The sequence below is a fragment of the Aegilops tauschii genome, chromosome 6, assembly GCF_002575655.3.
Source record: "Aegilops tauschii subsp. strangulata cultivar AL8/78 chromosome 6, Aet v6.0, whole genome shotgun sequence".
Lineage (NCBI taxonomy): Eukaryota > Viridiplantae > Streptophyta > Magnoliopsida > Poales > Poaceae > Aegilops > Aegilops tauschii.
Genome location: NC_053040.3, coordinates 2,899,871 through 2,920,037, shown reverse-complemented (window position 1 = coordinate 2,920,037; position 20,167 = coordinate 2,899,871). Strand labels below are relative to the sequence as shown.

Sequence of the window (20,167 nt, the reverse complement as noted above, 5' to 3'; positions counted from 1 at the left end):
GTCGCCGGATCTTGGACAGGGGCGGCCTCCCCTGGTCATCCTCCATAGCCATAGGACAGAGAGATCGATGGACTTTTTTGTACGCGAGTGATCCATGGAATTGAAGAGAGGTGGTGTGGTGACTTTGTACATCGGTACATTATGGACCACCTGGAGACGTGTTCACCTCTGTATTCTAAAACGTATATGTAGCAAAAAGTTAACTGGCACAGATCCCAAGCTAAGTTGTACCACTCAGATTTCTAAAGCATCTGCGCTTGGGAGTCATTTCGTCGCTCTCCCAACAATTGCTAGTAAAAGTTCAAATGCAATTTGCCAAACCAAAATACTCAGCAACAATTAACTGCCGGAGTATATATTCCTCTTATCGCAGAACTGTATTTTCACACATCAGACATTATTTCTTGGGACAATCTTGAACATATGTAAGCCAATTTGACTAGCTAGGCTGGAAATTTAAGGAGCGAGTAAAGGAGGACGAGGGGACTAGCTAGTCATGGGCGCTCATGGCCACTAGCATGTCTTGTAAAGACGAGGATGTGTTACACTTTCTCTTGCACTCATCCATGGTGCGGTAGAAGACACTATTTACCAAACAATGGAAGCAACCACCGTCCCCACAATTGTTAGGACCTACATCAACACATAGCCCGTGCGGTATAACGATCTTCTTGCTATCCGTGTCAGCCATGATTCGGCCTGTACAATATGGAATAATAACGAACAAACAATCATCGTTATGCAATTATTTTAGACAAATATAAATAAAGGACGCAACAGATTAGACAAGAAGCAAAATAGAAAGGCATTCACTAGCTATACAAAATGGACAAGTGAAGAAAATTAAGCGTTGTGCAGATACAGAAGTATTGGTGTGCTAGCTGCCTTACATTGAGCAACAGTAGCAGAGCATACGAGATGTAGACAGACTAGGGCTGCTATTGCAAGGATGCGAATCGTGTACTTGTCCATGCCCCACCTGATGCAACACTAGCTGGGCGGGCACTCGATCACTTTGGTTGACGATGAGAAATGTTTGGCTACCAATATATAGAGAGGGATTGAGAGAAGAGAGAACTGGTCATCCATATCCCGTGTAAACATCAATCAATAAAATTGTAATTATTTAATATCATCCCATAATATGAACCCTCATTAAATTCATAAATCAAGTAAGATCAATTTTCTCCTTTTTTTAGACACGTTCCGAAATTTTGGTGGCAGAATAGGTACGCGGGTTGGATCCGGCTTGCCTGCTCCCTCTCCATGCTCCCATCCGTGCTCCCACTTCATCCTACGGCTGTTCCTTTCCCTTTTTTTTTTCTAATCTAATCATCTCCCCCCTGATTTTCAGGGGGTGGGGCCGGGCCTTATTTTCTTCCAATCAAATCAAGCCACGTATGCGGGAGCACGGATGGGAGCATGGGAAGGGAGCAGGCAAGTCTCGTCCACGCGGGTTAGGAGTGTCGGATATATCCCCTGTGTCTATGTTTGTATATTTTTGAATTGTAATTAATTCTCCAATATTTATTGCCTTGTATGGTCTAGTACCTTTTGCAATTTTTTCTTTTGAGAAAACGGTGTACTAATTTTAGCAATAGCATTATTATATTAGGATAACAATATCCCCGCAAAAAAAATATTAGGACCACAATATACACGTGACGTTCGAACGGTTTATCCAATCCACCTAGGGGGGACAAGCGAACATTTTGTTTTTTTTAGGGAAAGCCTGTTGGCACTTCTCTATCTTCTCTATCTTTATATCTATATCTGTATTTATATCTATATCTATCTATATCTATATCTATATACTACCTAAAAGAAACGTAAGGTTGCCTCTCCCGTCTCATGTTTTCTCCGACCTCCCATTCGTACTTTTCAATCCCGATTTTCCTTGCCCACCTGATTTTTCTCACATCGCTTTTCTTCTGCGCTTTAATTGCTTTATTCATTGACATACCAAATAAATTAATATACAACGCAATCAATATTAGCAATAACTGGCAATCGGCAATCAGCGGCTAAATCTTATGGCAAGTGGCAATCACCGGCTAAATCTTTAGCAAGTAGCAATCATATAAAGAATACATGGTAATTAGCGATCAGCAGCTAAATCTTTTTTTTAGAAAAGAGGGAGCTCCCCGGCCTCTGCATCAGAACGATGCATACGGCCACCTTTAATACAAGCAAAAAGGTTCAACAAGGTCTTAAAGTCTCGAAACAAGTAAAGAAAAGCTCACAAAGAGCCAATAAAAAAGGCCAAAAAAGGCCACAACCGGCTGACACAACAAAGGTAGGAAAACTAATTGCCTATCCTATTACATGACCGCCATTCAAACCGGTTGAAGATATCCCGTGCTACCATCTCCCACCGGATAGATCAAGTAACCAAATGCTCCCTAGCCTCCGTCGGAGTGAGTAGCGACCACATACGGATCATCACAGTGGCCCGGAAGATAACCAGCAAAAAATGAATGTTTGATGTTGTGTTAAAGACCAAATCATTTCTACAGTTCCAGACTGCCCACAATAAAGCACATACTCCTAAGCGAATGTGGCTCGCTGTTTTGGACTCTATCCCGTGAAGCCACGTTCCAAATAAAGAACTGACAGAACTCAGAGGAGTAATGTTAATAGCTATGTGCACCGTCCGCCATAGAACCTTAGCCAACAGGCAATCCAGAAAGAGGTGTTTGATAGTTTCATCCCGATCACATAAGCTACACCTAGTAGGTCCTGTCCAGTTACGCTTTGCCAGATTGTCCTTAGTTAAGATGACTTGTTTATGTACAAACCACATAAACACTTTAATTTTCAACGGAACCTTGACTTTCCAAACATATTTGGAACTAGGAATGGAGCTAGAATTGATAACATCAAGATACATTGATTTAACTGTAAACTCCTGATACGTCTCCAACGTATCTATAATTTTTGATTGCTTCATGCTATATTATATTCTGTTTTGGATGATTAATGGGCTTTGTTATACACTTTTATATTATTTTTGGGACTAACCTATTAACCGGAGGCCCATCCCAAATTGCTGTTTTTTTGCCTCTTTCAGAGTTTCGCAGAAAAAGAATATCAAACAGAGTCCAAACGGAATGAAACCGTCGGGAACGTGATTTTCGGAACAAACGTGATCCAGAGGACTTGGAGTCCACGTCAAGACATCAACCAGGAGAGCACGAGGCAGGGGCGCGCCTACCCCCCTGGGCGCGCCCTCCACCCTCGTGGGGCCCACGTTGCTCCACCGACGTACTTCTTCCTCCTATATATACCTACGTACCCCCAATCCAACAGAAGCATCCACGAAAACCTAATTCCACCGCCGCAACCTTCTGTACCCGTGAGATCCCATCTTGGGGCCTTTTCCGGCGTCCTGCCGGAGGGGGCATTGATCACGGAGGGCTTCTACATCAACACCATAGCCTCTCCGATGATGTGTGAGTAGTTTACCTCAGACATTCGGGTCCATAGTTATTAGCTAGATGGCTTCTTCTCTCTTTTTGGATCTCAATACAAAGTTCTCCCCGATTCTCGTGGAGATCTATTCGATGTAATCTTCTTTTGCCGTGTGCTTGTTGAGACCGATGAATTGTGGGTTTACGATCAAGTTTATCTATGAAAAATATTTGAATCTCCTCTGAATTCTTTTATGTATGATTGGTTATCTTTGCAAGTCTCTTCGAATTATCAGTTTGGTTTGTCCTACTAGATTGATCTTTCTTGCAATGGGAGAAGTGCTTAGCTTTGGGTTCAATCTTGCGGTGTCCTTTCCCAGTGACAGCAGGGGCAGCAAGGCACGTATTGTATTGTTGTTGGGGAACGTAGTAATTTCAAAAAAATTCCTATGCACACGCAAGATCATGGTGATGCATAGCAATGAGAGGGGAGAGTGTTGTCCATGTACCCTCGTAGAACGAAAGCGGAAGCGTTAGCACAACGCGGTTGATGTAGTCGTACGTCTTCACGATCCGACCGATCAAGTACCGAACGCACGGCACCTCTGAGTTCAGCACACGTTTAGCCCAATGACGTCCCTCGAACTCCGATCCAGCCGAGTGTTGAGGGAGAGTTTCGTCAGCGCGATGGCGTGGTGACGAGGATGATGTTCTACCGACGCAGGGCTTCGCCTAAGCACCGCTACGATATTATCGAGGTGGACTATGGTGGAGGGGGGCACCGCACATGGCTAAAAGATCAATGATCAATTGTTGTGTCTCCAAGGGGTGCCCCCCTCCCCGTATATAAAGGAGTGGAGGAGGGGGAGGGCCGGCCCTCTCTATGGCGCGCCCTAGGAGGAGTCCTACTCCCACCGGGAGTAGGATCCCCCCCTTTCCAAGTAGTAGGAGTAGGAGTCAAGGAAAGGGGAGAGAGAAGAGAAGGAAGGAAGGGGCGCAGCCCCTCCCCCTAGTCCAATTCGGACTAGGCCTTGGGGGGCGCCCAACCTCTCCTTTCTCTTTCCCCTAAAGCCCAATAAGGCCCATATACTCCCTGGCGAATTCCCGTAACTCTCCGGTACTCCGAAAAATACTCGAATCACTCGGAACCTTTCCGATGTCCGAATATAGTCGTCCAATATATCGATCTTTACGTCTCGAACATTTCGAGACTCCTCGTCATGTCCCCGATCTCATCCGGAACTCCGAACTACCTTCGGTACATGAAAAATCATAAACTCATAATATAACCGTCATCGAAACTTTAAGCGTGCGGACCCTACGGGTTCGAGAACTATGTAGACATGACCGAGACACATCTCTGGTCAATAACCAATAGCGGAACCTGGATGCTCATATTGGCTCCCACATATTCTACGAAGATCTTTATCGGTCAGACCGCATAACAACATACGTTGTTCCCTTTGTCATCGGTAAGTTACTTGCCCGAGATTCGATCGTCGATATCTCAATACCTAGTTCAATCTCATTACCGGCAAGTCTCTTTACTCGTTCCGTAATACATCATCTCGCAACAAACCCATTAGTCACAATGCTTGCAAGGCTTATAGTGATGTGCATTACCGAGAGGGCCCAGAGATACCTCTCCGACAATCGGAGTGACAAATCCTAATCTCGAAATACGCCAACCCAACAAGTACCTTCGGAGACACCTGTAGAGCACCTTTATAATCACCCAGTTACGTTGTGACGTTTGGTAGCACACAAAGTGTTCCTCCGGTAAACGGGAGTTGCATAATCTCATAGTCATAGGAACATGTATAAGTCATGAAGAAAGCAATAGCAACATACTAAACGATCAAGTGCTAAGCTAACGGAATGGGTCAAGTCAATCACATCATTCTCCTAATGATGTGACCCCATTAATCAAATGACAACTCATGTCTATGGCTAGGAAACATAACCATCTTTGATCAACGAGCTAGTCAAGTAGAGGCATACTAGTGACACTCTGTTTGTCTATGTACTCACACATGTATTATGTTTCCGGTTAATACAATTCTAGCATGAATAATAAACATTTATCATGAAATAAGGAAATAAATAATAACTTTATTATTGCCTCTAGGGCATATTTCCTTCAGTCTCCCACTTGCACTAGAGTCAATAATCTAGTTCACATCGCCATGTGATTTAACACCAATAATTCACATCACCATGTGATTAACACCCATAGTTCACATCGTCATGTGACCAACACCCAAAGGTTTTACTAGAGTCAATAATCTAGTTCACATCGCTATGTGATTAACACCCAAAGAGTACTAAGGTGTGATCATGTTTTGCTTGTGAGATAGTTTTAGTCAACGGGTCTGTCACATTCAGATCCGTAAGTATTTTGCAAATTCTATGTCTACAATGCTCTGCACGGAGCTACTCTAGCTAATAGCTCTCACTTTCAATATGTATCCAGACTGAGACTTAGAGTCATCTGGATCAGTGTCAAAAACTTGCATCGACGTAACCCTTTACGATGAACCTTTTGTCACCTCCATAATCGAGAAACATATCCTTATTCCACTAAGGATAATTTTGACCGCTGTCCAGTGATCTGCTCCTAGATCACTATTGTACTCCCTTGCCAAACTCGGTGGTAGGGTATACAATAGATCTGGTACACAGCATGGCATACTTTGTAGAACCTATGGCTGAGGCATAGGGAATGACTTTCATTCTCTTTCTATCTTCTGTCGTGGTCGGGCTTTGAGTCTTACTCAATTTCACACCTTGTAACACAGGCAAGAACTCTTTCTTTGACTGTTCCATTTTGAACTACTTCAAAATCTTATCAAGGTATGCACTCATTGAAAAAAAACTTATCAAGCGTCTTGATCTATCTTTATAGATCTTGATGCTCAATATGTAAGCAGCTTCACCGTGGTCTTTCTTTGAAAAACTCCTTTCAAACACTTCTTTATGCTTTGCAGAATAATTCTACATTATTTCCGATCAATTCACATATACTTATCAGAAATGTTGTAGTGCTCCCACTCACTTTCTTGTAAATACAGGCTTCACCGCAAGTCTGCATAAAACTATATGCTTTGATCAACTCATCAAAGCGTATATTCCAACTCCGAGATGCTTGCACCAGTCCATAGATGGATCGCTGGAGCTTGCACATTTTGTTAACACCTTTACTATCGACAAAACCTTCTGGTTGCATCATATACAACTCTTCTTTAATAACTCCATTAAGGAATGCAGTTTTGTTTATCCATTTGCCAGATTTCATAAAATGCGGCAATTGCTAACATGATTCGGACAGACTTAAGCATAGATACGAGTGAGAAACTCTCATCGTAGTCAACACCTTGAACTTGTCGAAAACCTTTTGCGACAATTCTAGCTTTGTAGATAGTAACACTACTATCAGCGTCCGTCTTCCTCCTGAAGATCCATTTAATCTCAATGGCTCGCCGATCATTTGGGAAAGTCAATCAAAGTCCATACTTTGTTCTCATACATGGATCCCATCTCAGATTTCATGGCCTCAAACCATTTCGCGGAATCTGGGCTCATCATCGCTTCCTCATAGTTCGTTGGTTCGTCATGGTCAAGTAACATGACCTCCAGAATAGGATTACCGTACCACTCTGGTGCGGATCTCACTCTGGTTGACCTACGAGGTTCGGTAGTAGCTTGATCTGAAGTTACATGATCATCATCATTAGCTTCCTCACTAATTGGTGTAGGAGTCACAGGAACAGATTTCTGTCATGAACTACTTTCCAATGAGGGGGCAGGTACAGTTACCTCATCAAGTTCTACTTTCCTCCCACTCACTTCTTTCGAGAGAAACTCCTTCTCTAGAAAGGATCCATTCTTAGCAACGATTATCTTGCCTTCGGATCTGTGATAGAAGGTGTACCCAACTGTCTCCTTTGGGTATTCTATGAAGACACATTTCTCCGATTTGGGTTTGAGCTTATCAGGTTGAAACTTTTTCACATTGCAACCTCAAACTTTAAGAAACGACAGCTTAGGTTTCTTGCCAAACCATAGTTCATACGGTGTCGTCTCAACGGATTTAGATGGTGCCCTATTTAACGTGAATGTAGCTGTCTCTAATGCATAACCCCAAAACGATAGTGGTAGATCGGTAAGAGACATCATAGATCGCACCATATCTAATAAAGTACGGTTATGACATTCGGACACACCATTACACTGTGGTGTTCCAAGTGGCGTGAGTAGTGAAACTATTTCACATTGTTTTAACTGAAGGCCAAACTCTTAACTCAAATATTTTACCTCTGCGATCATATCGTAGATACTTTTATTTTCTTGTTATGATGATTCTCCACTTCACTCTGAAATTCTTTGAACTTTTCAAATGTTTCAGACTTGTGTTTCATCAAGTAGATATACCCATATCTGCTCAAATCATCTGTGAAGGTCAGAAAATAACGATACTTGCCGTGAGCCTTAACACTCATCGGACAGCATACATCAGTATGTATTACTTCCAATAAGTCAGATGCTCGCTCCATTGTTCCGGAGAACGGAATCTTAGTCATCTTGACCATGAGGCATGGTTCGCAAACATCAAGTGATTCATAATCAAGTGATTCCAAAAGTCCATCAGCATGGAGTTTCTTCATGCGCTTAACACCAATATGACCTAAACGGCAGTGCCACAAATAAGTTGCACTATCATTATTAACTTTGCATCTTTTGGCTTCAATATTATGAATATGTGTATCACTATGATCGAGATCCAACGAACCATTTTCATTGGGTGTGTAACCATATAAGGTTTTATTCATGTAAACAGAACAACAATTATTCTCTAACTTAAATGAATAACTGTATTGCAATAAACATGATCAAATCATATTCATGCTCAACGCAAACACCAAATAACACTTATTTAGGTTCAACACTGATCCTGAAAGTATAGGGAGTGTGCGATGATGATCATATCAATCTTGGAACCACTTCCAACACACATTGTCACTTCATCTTTAACTAGTTTCTGTTCATTATGCAACTCCCGTTTTGAGTTACTACTCTTTAGCAACTGAACCAGTATCAAGTACCGAGGGGTTGCTATAAACACTAGTAAAGTACACATCAATAACATGTATATCAAATGTACTTTTGTTCACTTTGCCATCCTTCTTATCTGCCAATTATTTGGGGTAGTTCCGCTTCCGGTGACCAGTCCTTTTTGCAGTAGAAGCACTTAGTATCAGGCTTAGGTCCAAACTTGGGCTTCTTCACTTGAGTAGCAACTTGCTTGCCGTTCTTCTTGAAGTTCCCCTTCTTTCCCTTTGCCCTTTTCTTGAAACTAGTGATCTTGTTAACCATCAACACTTGATGCTCTTTTCTTGATTCGCCGATCTCAGCATCGCGAAGAGCTCAGGAATTACTTTCGTCATCCCTTGCATATTATAGTTCATCACGAAGTTCTATTAACTTGGTGATAGTGACTAGAGAACTTTGTCAATCACTATTTCATCTGGAAGATTAAGTCCCACTTGATTCAAGCGATTGTAGTACCCAGACAGTCTGAGCACATGCTCACTGCTTGAGCTATTCTCCTCCATCTTTTAGCTATAGAACTTGTTGGAGACTTCATATCTCTCAACTCGGGTATTTGCTTGAAATATTAACTTCAACTCCTGGAACATCTCATATGGTCCATGACGTTCAAAACGTCTTTGAAGTCCCGATTCTAAGCCGTTAGCATGTTGCACTAAACTATCAAGTAGTCATCATATTGAGCTAGCCAAACATTCATAACGTCTGCATCTGCTCCTGCAATAGGTCTGTCACCTAGCGGTGCATCAATGACATAATTCTTCTGTGCAGCAATGAGGATAATCCTCAGATCACGGATCCAATCCGCATCATTGCTACTAACATCTTTCAACTCAGTTTTTCTCTAGGAACATATCAAAATTAAAACAGGGGAACTAAACACGAGCTATTGATCTACAACATAGATATGCTAATACTACCAGGACTAAGTTCATGATAAATTAAAGTTCAATTTAATCATATTACTTAAGAACTCCCACTTAGATAGACATCCCTCTAATCCTCTAAGTGATCACGTGATCCATATCAACTAAACCATGTCCGATCATCACGTGAGATGGAGTAGTTTCAATGGTGAACATCATTTATGTTGATCATATCTACTATATGATTCACGCTCGATCTTTCGGTCTCAGTGTTCTGAGGCCATATCTGTTATATGCTAGGCTCGTCAAGTTTAACCTGAGTATTCCGCGTGTGCAACTGTTTTGCACCCGTTGTATTTGAACGTAGAGCCTATCACACCCGATCATCACGTGGTGTCTCAGCATGAAGAACTTTCGCAACGGTGCATACTCAGGGAGAACACTTATACTTTGATAATTTAGTGAGAGATCATCTTAAAATGCTACCGTAAATCAAAGCAAGATAAGATGCATAAAATATAAACATCACATGCAATCAATATAAGTGATATGATATGGCCATCATCATCTTGTGCTTGTGATCTCCATCTCCGAAGCACCGTCATGATCACCATCGTCACCAGTGCGACACCTAGATCTCCATCGTAGCATCGTTGTCGTCTCGCCAATCTTATACTTCTACGACTATCGCTACCGCTTAGTGATAAAGTAAAGCATTACAGGGCGATTGCATTGCATACAATAAAGCGACAACCATATGGCTCCTGCCAGTTGCCGATAACTCGGTTACAAAACATGATCATCTCATACAATAAAATTTAGCATCATGTCTTGACCATATCACATCACAACATGCCCTGCAGAAACAAGTTAGACGTCCTCTACTTTGTTGTTGCAAATTTTACGTGGCTGCTACGGGCTTAGCAAGAACCGTTCTTACCTACGCATCAAAACCACAACGATAGTTTGTCAAGTTGGTGCTATTTTAACCTTCGCAAGGACCGGTCGTAGCCACACTCGGTTCAACTAAAGTTGGAGAAACTGACACCCGCCAGCCACCTGTGTGCAAAGCACATCGGTAGAACCAGTCTCGCGTAAGAGTGCGCGTAATGTCGGTCCAGGCCGCTTCATCCAACAATACCGCCGAACCAAAGTATAACATGCTGCTAAGCAGTATGACTTGTATCGCCCACAACTCACTTGTGTTCTACTCGTGCATATGACATCTACGCATAAAACCAGGCTCGGATGCCACTGTTGGGGAACGTATTAATTTCAAAAAAATTCCTACGCACACGCAAGATCATGGTGATGCATAGCAATGAGAGGGGAGAGTGTTGTCCACGTACCCTCGTAGACCAAAAGCGGAAGCGTTAGCACAAAGCGGTTGATGTAGTCGTACGTCTTCACGATCCGACCGATCAAGTACCGAACGCACGGCACCTCCGAGTGTAGCACACGTTCAGCCCGATGACGTCCCTCGAACTCTGATCCAGCCGAGTGTTGAGGGAGAGTTTCGTCAGCGTGACGGCGTGGTGACGATGATGATGTTCTACCGACGCAGGGCTTCGCCTAAGCACCGCTACGATATTATCGAGGTGGACTATGGTGGAGGGGGGCACCGCACACGGCTAAAAGATCAATGATCAATTGTTGTCTCTCCAAGCGGTGCCCCCCTCCCCGTATATAAAGGAGTGGAGGAGGGGGAGGGCCGGCCCTTTTTATGGCGCGGCCTAGGAGGAGTCCTACTCCCACCGGGAGTAGGATTCCCCCCCCCCCTCCAAGTAGTAGGAGTAGGAGTCAAGGAAAGGGGAGAGAGAAGAGAAGGAAGGAGGGGGCGCAGCCCCTCCCCCTTGTCCAATTCGGACTAGGCCTTGGGGGGCGCCCAACCTCTCCTCTCTCTTTCCCCTAAAGCCCAATAAGGCCCATATACTCCCGGCGAATTCCCGTAACTCTCCGGTACTCCGAAAAATACCCGAATCACTCGGAACCATTCCGATGTTCGAATATAGTCATCCAATATATCGATCTTTACGTCTCGACCATTTCGAGACTCCTCGTCATGTCCCCGATCTCATCCGGAACTCCGGACTACCTTCGGAAACGACACCAACGCGCCGTCGTCATCTGATCTACTGATCTAGGGTTTCCCCCGGAGGTAGCAGATAGAGGTCTGGAGCTTCTCCATGGCGAGGCCTTCAAGAAGGTAATGACACAAAAGAGTGCCGCCAACGCCTGTCTTGGCATCAAGCCGAGAACTAGGTTTTCACTAGGATCCGCTGAAGGAACCTCCATCAAGCATCGTGTGCACGGGTCGCCGCCGACCTGAGCCGCCGCACATTGAGGTCGCACCGGCCAGATCAGATCTGTCCGGAGGGCAAACCACCAGGCCCAACCACCAGGCCCTCCATGCCCGCCGACCCAACCACCAGGCCCTCCATGCCGCCAAGGGCCAGAGGCGCCGGGGCCTCCACCACGCGCAGCCGCCCTGCCACCCACGCGGCCCAGGACGGCCAGCACCACCGCATCCCGCCGACGGCGCGCGCCCACCAGATCTGAGCAGAAATGCCCCGATCCGCCGCCAAAACGGTCAGCCGCCGCTCCTCCACCGCGAGGAAGAGAGGAGGGGGGCGCCGCTCCCTGGGGCCGCCGCCCTAGCATCCAGCGCCACCACGCCGTAGAAGAGGCCGGAGGGCCAGATCCACGCCGGCGTGCAGCTCCGCGACGCACGACGCGCCGTCCAGGGCTGGCCTCCATGCGTGACGGGAGAGAAAAGGCCCGCCGCCGCCGGCAGCCGCACGGGCTTTGCCCGGCGGGGACGCCCGACAGCGGCGAGGGGGAGGGAGCAGGAGGGGGTGGCGGCGGCGGCGAGGTTAGGTCACCCGAGCCGCCCCCCTGAGATACAGTAGATTAACTAGTTTAGAGTAGTATAAATAAACGACGCAGTAGATTAGACAAGAAGCAAAAGAGAAAGGCCTTACTAACTATACTAAGTACATTAACCAGTGAACAAAGACTAAGCATTGTGCAGATACAGAAATATTAATGTGTTGGATGCCTTACATTGAGCAACACTGGCAGAGCATACGAGATGTAGAGACACTAGGGCTGCTAGTGCAAGCATGCGAATCGTGTGCTTGCCCATACCCCCACTCGATACAACACTAGCTAGCCAAGCACTCAATCACTTGGCTGTCGATGAGAAATATTTTGCTACCAATCAACTCATGACTCGATCGTATATATATAGAGAGAGATTTGAGAGAATAGAGAGCCAGTCATCCCTATCCCTTGCAGTTAACATCAAGCAATAAATTGGAACTGTTTAATATCTTCTCATAGTATGAACCCTCATTAAAAGCATAGATTAAGGAACATTAATTTTCTTCCCTTTTATACAGGTTTCAAAATTTTAGTGGCAAAATACGTATGCGAGTTAGGAATGTTGGATTTATCTACTATTTTTATATTCCCAAATGCTATATATCTGACGTTAATTTTTTGTGTCTTTCATGCGAGCGACCTGAGGAGCATTGGTTATGATGCACGAATCTTAGGGCACATCCCCCTGCCATCTCAGCATGGAGAATCGTTCGGTCCGGTCGTTCATACCGTGAACGAGCCCCCATCACCTATTTGTCTTGTCTTGAACGCGTCCATGCACCCCCAAATTCCCCTCCCCCACTCTCTCTTCCACCTATTAATGTTTTGTACAATCAAATCCCACTGAAATAATAGTAACAAATTCACACCACAACACTATGATCTCGACTAACGTATATCTCTCAACATGCGAATATTGTTGGAAATATGCCATAGAAGCAATCTGTGATGATTATTTTTCGAGTCAATTACATCACAAGTGCCTGCACTTGGCATGAAAAGTCAGTTTGTTGCTAAAACGTGTGGCATACATTGAACCGGTGACAAAACTTGGTTTGGACGTACATCTACACCGCTAATCACATTTGTGTACACACAAGGTGCTGACAGGGCATGCCAGCGTGGCGGGGGGACCCACTGTCACTGGCTGGATGGCACGGTGAGGTCTTGTGCCATGGTTTTTTGCAAAAAAAAAATCTGAAATTTTATTTTCTCATGAAAAAGACCTCGAATTTGTTTTTTCTTTAAAAAACCACAGAACGTCAAACAACAAACAAACATGAAAAAACTTGCGTTGTTGCCGTTGGAACCCACGAACTCATGCTTCCGGTCCAGTAAGGCTAGCCAACGGACCAACTACCAATTGACATCATATCAGATAGCGGCCCAGTTCTTTTAGCCAATTCTCTTAGAATCTTGAGAATCGAGGCTTGCCCCAGCTTCTCCCAGAATTTTGAACCCATATACTCTCTCCGTCCCAAAATAAGTGTCTGAACTTTAGTACAACTTTGTACTAATGTTAGTACAAAGTTGTGACACTTATTTTGGGCGGGAGGAGTATTTTTTACAATCTTACCTAGTTAGGATGTAAACAACTAGGATTATCAAAAAAATATGGATGCAAGATTCTGGGAGTAGCTGGGTGGAGGGTCGATTCTTAAGATTCTGGGAGAATCGGCCGAAAGAACTGGGCCAGCAAGTCCTAATGGCCTAGAACCAACCACACACTAAGCTTTAATGGGTTGCAGTAACCGCCGCCTATTTTTCACATGTTTATTTTTTACATTTCTTAGAATTTGTTTTTTCTTTAAAAAACCACAGAACGTCAAACAACAAACAAACATGGAAAAACTTGCGTTGTTGCCGTTCGAACCCACGAACTCATGCTACCGGTCCAATAAGGCTAGCCAACAGACCAACTACCAGTTGACATCATATCAGATAGCGGCCCAGTTCTTTTGGCCGATTCTCTTAGAATCTTGAGAATCGAGGCTTGCTCCAGCTTCTCCCAGAATTTTGAACCCATATACTCTCTCCGTCTCAAAATAAGTGTCTGAACTTTAGTACAACTTTGTACTAATGTTAGTACAAAGTTGTGACACTTATTTTGGGACAGGAGGAGTATTTTTTACAATCTTACCTAGTTAGGATGTAAAAAACTAGGATTATCAAAAAAATATGGATGCAAGATTCTGGGAGTAGCTGGGTGGAGGGTAGATTCTCAAGATTCTGGGAGAATCGGCCGAAAGAACTGGGCCAGCAAGTCCTAATGGCCTAGAACCAACCACACATGTAAGCTTTAATGGGTTGCAGTAACCGCCGCCTATTTTTCACATGTTTATTTTTTACATTTCTTAGAATTCTATAAAAAATCATGTAATTCTAAAAATATGTTCATGTAAATTATAAATATACTTATAATTTAGTTAAAATAAGTATATTATAATTTAAAATAATAAGTCATATACATACAAAAAAATATTTATAAATATTCACATATTATTTCAATATATGTAAATTAAAATTAATATACATACAAATAAAGTATTCTTATTTAAACAATCTACATGTAATCCTAAAAATATTCATATATTATTTGGCAATGTTTACAGAACTAAGATAATGTTAGTGAATTATAATTTATTATTATGTATTCATCAAAATATTCATGTATTAATGAATATTAGGGTATATTCATGCATTCACAAAAACAACATGTATTTCCCTTACAAGAAATATTATTATTTAAAATAATTTTCAAGTAATTCTAGAAAATATTAATTTATTATTTGGAAAAGAATATTTACATAGCTAAATAATAATTATGAATTAAAATAGTAGGGTTTTTTGGGTACGAATTTAACAAACTATCATGTTAAAAATTGGTCGAGGTGGCTTTAGCTCATTTAAGCCTCATGTGCGTGTTCGCCTATAGGCCATTACATATAGCTATCCTATGCATACAATCAGCTTGACTTCGTGGGGTGGCTAGCGTTGCTGTCTTTTAGCGATAGTTTGTTCGTTCGAACTAGCGTGGCTGGCATTCTTTTTAGCTGCATGTAGATTTCTGCTTCTACTGTTTCTTGACGGGTGGGCCCCAACTGTCATAGAAACCAACCTTAAGAGCTTTCTTTAAGAAAGGAAAATTCAAGGGGATTTTCGTGGCAAAAAAATAATACCAGGGTTTTTTCTTTGCAAAAAAAAAGCAGGCCACACGCCCTCACCAACGTTTCCGGTCACTGACTGTGGGTCCCACGCTATGCGGGTGCGCCTAGTCACCAATGTGTTTGTATACAAACACGATTTGCACCGTATATGCACGCCCAAGCCAAGTTCTTTCATCAGTTCAATGTGTGCCGCAAGTTTTAGCACCAAACTGACTTTTCTCGCCAAGTTCAGCCACCTTTTGTGTAATTGACTCTTATATTTACAATGTATTCATTAAGTTATCCTATATACATAAGAAGTTGATCCCCACTATCCTATTTATCTCAACATGCACACATGCCACCTCACCAAAGACCCACCACTACATGCATGATAAAAGCTTTTCATTATTAGTTGATCTCATGCACACCTTTCACCTAACCACACATGCCACCTCATGAAAGGTCCACTCAATATGCATGAAAAAGGTTTTTCATTACCTTATGCCATTTATGTTCAAAATATTTTCTGACTACACAATAATTATATGTAATATTTATTTTTATCTTTAGTTCATATATTATTAATTCAATAATGTAAGCTTCATACAATCAAATCACTGAAATATATTGCAATCAATTTCCGCAGCAACGCGTCGGGCATTCTCTAGTTTATATAGTCCTTGAACAATATCACCGACATATATCGACAAGTATATGTGACTTGTTTGTGAAACTATGTTTGTGTGACCTTGACACTTTTTTAGCCTCACTCATGTATATTAATTTTAATTTACACATATTGTTAAAAAAGATGTGGCATTGGCAAAAGCTGATACACACGTAGGTCAGAACATTCTTGCTGATATGATTTTGTTACAGTTGAGCATTGAGTTGGTAGAAAAGGTCTCAAAAGGATCTACATGTCATGATCGATAAATGTTTTCAGCTTATTATGATATGACATTTTTATATGTTTTGTGCTTTGAAGCCTCGCAAAAACATAAAGAAAGAGACAAGGTGACCTGAGCATACTTATGGAAGGCGGCGGCTAGGCTTTGCAATATGGAACATTGAAGAACACATCTTGAGATTGATTGAAGAACACATCTTGAGATTGATTGATTGCAATATGTCTTACAATGGATGCCTTGTGCGATTGACGATTACAAGTATGAATGGGATGGATGAGCACTATGGTGGTGGTGGAGATGGCTATGGAGATGGCGGCGGCTAGGTTTGCGGATGAGGATGATGATGATGATGAAAAGGTTCTGGCTTTTGTGCTCGTCTCTCTGTTGACATTTCGACGGGTCCCTTTCACCAAAGTTGCTTAGGTGGACGATCTGCCTCAGAATTCATGCCATACGGGCCATCATACGGGCGCTATGGAACGCCGACTTTTGTGCTATCTTCGCGCAGACGCCTCCTGTTGATTCCTTCTTCCTCCATTCTCCTTCCATTCCATTTCGACACGTGACTTCTTCCCTTTTTAGCCCATTTCCTGTGGAAACACATCAAAGAGATGGTTTGTGTAATCCTTTGCATTTATTAGTCATTTGTACCAATATCGGAGCGGATATCTCTTTTTAATTGAAATATCTCGATTTCAACAAAGGTGAAATGAGTGTAAAAATATCACCCATCAGGAAGCCATGGAGAAGCTATGAGCTATGTACAAGACGACTAGGAAACAGGGTGCGAGAAGCAAGAGGAGGAGCTGCCGGCTCGCTACAGGATCCAAACGTCCGACGGCACACCAGACTTCCTACATGAAGCAGAACCTCTAGCCAAAAAGACCGCAACCGAGGAACTCTACAAAGGGCGGACAACCAATAGCACAACGGACGTCCGACACACTCCAATGCCCGAACGACCGGCCATCTCCGCAAATCCGATCATCGGAGTGCAGAAGCAAAACATTGGAATTCCGACGACCACCAGACACCCGGTCCTCCCCAAGCCCTTGGACGACCATCGTCCTCGGAAAACCCGACGCTATTCGTCCAGGGCCAAATCGTCGAAAGTCCGGAGCCCTCCGGACAGCCAACAATCGTCAGACGTCCAACACTGCATGTGCACAGACACTCAGGTTTTGACCCATGTATCCCCCTCTCTACCCCTAGAATATAAACACCCCTTCACTTGGACGAACTAGGGTTAGCAAATCATATTATGAGATCTTGAGATATTTTCTCCTATCTACCCATCAAGGCCTCCATGTGAGAAGATCCTTTAGGATTCAAGGCCAGTCTAAGGGAAGATTCATCTTGGATACAAGGCCCGTCTCTCCTTGAGATTGGGATGAACTAGCTACTTATTTGTCCTACGTTTGTTGGATTTGGATCTTGGATCTTCATATGTGTATGTGGATTTAGTGGATGCGTGATTGGATCTTTGTCCTGAGTGTTTCCTCTTTGTGTTTTTCCCCTTGATTTCTCCTTTCCCCTCCTCCAACAGTGAAAAGATCACTAGCAAGGGCTTGGCCCCATAACACTTATACAGATAAGTTTCCCCGTGCCACTTAGACCGTCGAGAAAATTTGGCTCCTATTATTGACCATGTGATCCTATGTTTCATCAAATCCAGCATGTTGCTCGATGTTCAAAGATGTAAACATATCAAGAGGCTCGTAGTCAACACCGAATGACAGCTCCTTCCATACCTCTCTCAAGTGGTCGCTAGAACAATCACCATCTATTTCCATCACCTCTGGAAGGCCATAAGTTTTGATATCCTTCCCCATCTAGTGAGCAATATGTTGGATGTATCTAAGCACCATCAGTTTCCCAATGTGGTCTGGTTCGGATGGCTACGACAGCAATCCTCGAGCATTGACTCTAGACGTTTCACCCAACATTCTCTGATGTTAATCGCCTCGCGGAACACTAAAATAGTCGCAAAAAGCCTTCTTAGAGAACAAGGCATCTGGAAAGTAGCAACCTCAGTGAGGCAATATCCATCAAGGGAATTGTCTAAAGGTCAAGGAGAGCTTTCCATGTACAATTTTCAAATCGTCATATTAAGGCACACCTCTAACATGACTAGGAGGACTCTCAAGAAGTATCTCTCACCTTCAGCTAGGTTGGCATACAGAATTTCTACCAACTTGTCCCCTTTGCTTTCTTCTTTGACGCCTTTTTATTCTTAATCCACCGGAAGAATTCTAGGAACTCTTTGTACAAGAATTTCTTCGCGTAAGGATCCTTCCAGTTCATCCAAATATATTCTGCGAGCATGGTTCTGGAAGAAGATAGCTTTCTGATGACATCCTCTGGATTATCAGTCGCTTGCAACTAGAAAACGGCTAAGAAAATCTGTGCCCTAGCGGGGGTCATCGGAGAACATGGGTGCGCGCAGCACCAGAGTGGATGAAGACGGCGTCGCCAAGGCCGGCCGAGTGCTGGTTTGGGAATGGGAGCTTGGGGAAGACAAGAATAGGACGGCTCATGAGAGCCAGTGTAGATGCGAACCCTCATGACAGGGTAGAAGAACTCACCGTCGCCGGATCTTGGACAGGGGCGGCCTCCCCTGGTCATCCTCCATAGCCATAGGACAGAGAGATCGATGGACTTTTTTGTACGCGAGTGATCCATGGACTTGAAGAGAGGAGGTGCGGTGACTTTGTACATCGGTACATTATGGACCACCTGTAGACGTGTTCACCTCTGTATTCTAAAACGTATATGTAGCAAAAAGTTAACTGGCACAGATCCCAAGCTAAGTTGTACCACTCAGATTTCTAAAGCATCTGCGCTTGGGAGTCATTTCGTCGCTCTCCCAACAATTGCTAGTAAAAGTTCAAATGCAATTTGCCAAACCAAAATACTCAGCAACAATTAACTGCCGGAGTATATATTCCTCTTATCGCAGAACTGTATTTTCACACATCAGACATTATTTCTTGGGACAATCTTGAACATATGTAAGCCAATTTGACTAGCTAGGCTGGAAATTTAAGGAGCGAGTAAAGGAGGACGAGGGGACTAGCTAGTCATGGGCGCTCATGGCCACTAGCATGTCTTGTAAAGACGAGGATGTGTTACACTTTCTCTTGCACTCATCCATGGTGCGGTAGAAGACACTATTTACCAAACAATGGAAGCAACCACCGTCCCCACAATTGTTAGGACCTACATCAACACATAGCCCGTGCGGTATAACGATCTTCTTGCTATCCGTGTCAGCCATGATTCGGCCTGTACAATATGGAATAATAACGAACAAACAATCATCGTTATGCAATTATTTTAGACAAATATAAATAAAGGACGCAACAGATTAGACAAGAAGCAAAATAGAAAGGCATTCACTAGCTATACAAAATGGACAAGTGAAGAAAATTAAGCGTTGTGCAGATACAGAAGTATTGGTGTGCTAGCTGCCTTACATTGAGCAACAGTAGCAGAGCATACGAGATGTAGACAGACTAGGGCTGCTATTGCAAGGATGCGAATCGTGTACTTGTCCATGCCCCACCTGATGCAACACTAGCTGGGCGGGCACTCGATCACTTTGGTTGACGATGAGAAATGTTTGGCTACCAATATATAGAGAGGGATTGAGAGAAGAGAGAACTGGTCATCCATATCCCGTGTAAACATCAATCAATAAAATTGGAATTATTTAATATCATCCCATAATATGAACCCTCATTAAATTCATAAATCAAGTAAGATCAATTTTCTCCTTTTTTTAGACACGTTCCGAAATTTTGGTGGCAGAATAGGTACGCGGGTTGGATCCGGCTTGCCTG

The 20,167-nt window shown here is 43.3% G+C and overlaps 2 long non-coding RNA genes and 1 pseudogene across 2 annotated transcripts; all 3 read right to left on the bottom strand.

Moving 5' to 3' along the window:
* Window positions 1-311: 311 nt before the first annotated feature.
* Window positions 312-1,114, bottom strand: LOC120967269 (uncharacterized). The gene is made up of 2 exons (XR_005761087.3): window positions 891-1,114; window positions 312-699 (listed from the first exon to the last, which is right to left on the bottom strand). It is a non-coding gene; the product is annotated as an uncharacterized lncRNA (long non-coding RNA).
* A 5,128-nt stretch (window positions 1,115-6,242) lies between these two features.
* Window positions 6,243-11,910, bottom strand: LOC141025429 (uncharacterized; annotated as a pseudogene).
* Window positions 11,911-19,222: 7,312 nt separating this feature from the next.
* LOC120967268 (uncharacterized) lies at window positions 19,223-19,945 on the bottom strand. Its single transcript, XR_005761086.2, has 2 exons — window positions 19,802-19,945; window positions 19,223-19,610 (listed from the first exon to the last, which is right to left on the bottom strand). It is a non-coding gene; the product is annotated as an uncharacterized lncRNA (long non-coding RNA).
* Window positions 19,946-20,167: the final 222 nt, after the last annotated feature.